Here is a 3,174-nt window from a genome sequence, read left to right as displayed (position 1 = left end):
CGTAGTAGTGTCTCGTGCTAAGTCACTGCTGGTTGTTCCGTTGTATCCTGGGAAACAGACGTCCGCTGAAACCTCGAAGCACATACCGGAGAGGGCGAATCTGTTTTAAGGAAACTGTACATGCTACAGGCCTCGGTTTGGTTTTGTTTTCTTTTACATAATAGTCATACTGTAAACATCACACTTGTTTCGGTTATTACTTTATCTCTACAAGTTTGTTTTTACGCTACTGGTTTTAGCAATTTTTCTAACAATCTTAAAACAGATTACTCATTACGTGTTGTTTCAGATATGGCTACTGAAACCAGTGTGCAAAGGGAAACTGGTCATGTTGTCCCTCCTCAAGTTGTCCCTCATGGTACCCCACGTGCTGCTGCGGTTACTGTTCCAGCCAGTCACGGTGAAAAACCTGAGAAGTTCACTGGTGTGGACTTCAAAAGGTGGCAGCAGAAGATGCTGTTTTACTTGACGATGCTGAACCTGGCAAGATTCCTTACTGAGGAGGCTCCTAAACTCAACGAGGGTGAGGGAGATGTTGAATCTGTTAGTGCGGTTGAGGCATGGAATCATTCTGATTTCTTATGCCGAAACTATGTACTAAACGGATTGGCCGATTCGCTCTACAACGTGTTTTGCGAAAAGAAAACGGCTAAAGAACTGTGGGAATCTCTTGACAGAAAGTACAAAACCGAGGATGCCGGGGCCAAGAAATTTCTTGTTGGTCGTTTTTTGGACTTTAAAATGGTGGATTCAAAGCCGGTTATCAGCCAAGTTCAAGAACTCCAAGTGATTCTTCACGAGATTCACGGTGAGGGGATGACTTTGAGCGAATCATTCCAAGTGGCCGCTATTGTTGAGAAGCTACCACCAGCTTGGAAGGATTTCAAAAATTACTTGAAGCACAAGCGAAAGGAGAATGTTGAAGAGCTCATTGTTCGACTTCGTATCGAGGAAGACAATAAGAGCTCGGAAAGACGATTGTTTTCTCATATTGCTGCTAAGGCAAATGTTGTCGAGCATGGTCAAAGCTCGAAAAAGAGAACATTTTCCTCTTGCAACAAAAATTTGAACATGGGACACAAGGGAGGCATTTCGAAGAAAAAGTTCTCCAGAAAATGCTACAATTGTGATGGTATGGATCACAAGGCATCTGAGTGTAAGAAGCCGAAGAGAAACCGAGAGGCGAATGTGGTAGAGAACATTGCTCATGAGGTTTCGAACATGAATCTATGTGCTGTAATCTCTGAAATTAATCTGGTGGGTTCAAACCCAAGGGAGTGGTGGATCGACACTGGTGCCACTCGCCATGTTTGCTCCGACAAGGAGATGTTTGCTACTCTTGAGGAATCTATGAATGGGGAAAAGCTATTCATGGGAAATTCCGCCACTTCGGAGATCAAGGGTGAAGGGAAAGTTATCCTAAAGATGACATCTGGAAAAGAACTGACTTTGAACAATGTGTTGTTTGTGCCTGACATCCGCAAGAACTTGGTGTCAGGGTCGCTTCTTAACAATCATGGTTTCCGCATTGTATTCGAGTCAGATAAGGTGGTTTTGTCGAAAAGTGGAATGTTTGTTGGCAAAGGGTATGTTTGTAATGGTCTATTCAAACTCAATGTGATGGCTATTAAGCCTGTGATGAATAAATTTAATGCATTTGCTTACTTGCTTGAGTCTTCTTGTTTGTGGCATGGTAGACTTGGACACGTTAATTATGATACAATTCGTAGACTAATTAACATGAAAAGCATTCCTGCATTCCAAATTGATAAACAACACAAATGTGAAACCTGTGTTGAGGCAAAACTAAAGAGATCATCTTTTCGAACTATTGAAAGAAATAGTGAACCACTTGATATAATTCACAGTGATGTATGTGATTTAAAAGGTGTACAAACTCGTGGTGAAAATAAATATTTCATTACTTTTGTTGACGATAGCACAAAATTTTGTTATGTGTATCTCCTCAAAAGTAAGGATGAAGTTATTGACAAATTTGTCCAATATAAGAGAGAAGTTGAAAATCAACTTAGCAATAAAATTAAGGTGCTAAGAAGTGATCGTGGAGGTGCATATGAATCACCATTTGCTGAGTTTTGTGCTCAACATGGTATCAAACACGAAAGAACTGCACCTTATTCTCCTCAACAAAATGGCATTGCAGAGAGAAAGAATCGCACCCTGAAAGAAATGATGAATGCGTTGTTATTAAGTTCTGGTTTACCACAGAACATGTGGGGAGAAGCTGTTTTAACAGCAAATTACCTTTTAAATAAGGTGCCCCGAAAGAAGCAAGATAAAAGTCCATATGAGTTATGGAAAGATAGAAGTCCTTCCTACCAATACTTGCGAGTGTGGGGATGTCTTGCCAAGGTAGCAGTACCCACACCAAATAAAGTAAAGATAGGACCAAAAACTGTGGATTGCATTTTCATTGGATATGCTCAAAACAGTAGTGCGTATCGTTTTCTTGTACATGAATCTCAAATACCTGATATTCACAAGAATACGATAATGGAATCAAGAAATGCTTCGTTCTTTGAACACATGTTTCCATACAAATCTAAGGAAGAACCAAGTTCATCCAAAAGATTGTATGAGACAATTGATAAAGAACAAGAGCTTGATCAAGATATTGAACCTAGACGTAGTAAGAGAGCTAGGACAGAGAAATCCTTTGGTCCGGATTTCATCACTTTCATGATGGAAAGTGAACCTCAAAGCTTCAAGGAAGCAATAAGTTCATCTGAGGGACCTCTATGGAAAGAGGCTATCAATTCCGAAATGGAATCCATTTTACAAAACCATACGTGGGAATTAGTAAATCTTCCTCCGGGAAGCAAACCGCTAGGCTGTAAATGGGTTTTCAAAAGGAAAATGAAATCAGATGGAACCATAGATAAGTATAAAGCTAGATTGGTAATTAAAGGTTACCATCAACGTGAAGGGCTTGATTACTTTGACACATATTCTCCTGTATCGAGAATAACCTCTATTCGTGTGATACTTGCGATTGCCGCCTTACGAAATCTTGAAGTACACCAAATGGACGTAAAGACAGCTTTTCTAAATGGAGATTTAGAAGAGGAAATTTACATGGAACAACCCGAGGGATTTTCTGCGATTGGACAAGAAAATAAGGTATGTAAATTGGTGAAGTCTCTGTATGGCTTA

This window comes from Primulina huaijiensis, chromosome 11 (genome assembly GCF_012295235.1).
Source record: "Primulina huaijiensis isolate GDHJ02 chromosome 11, ASM1229523v2, whole genome shotgun sequence".
Classification (NCBI taxonomy): Eukaryota; Viridiplantae; Streptophyta; class Magnoliopsida; order Lamiales; family Gesneriaceae; genus Primulina; species Primulina huaijiensis.
This window is presented reverse-complemented; position numbering follows the sequence as displayed.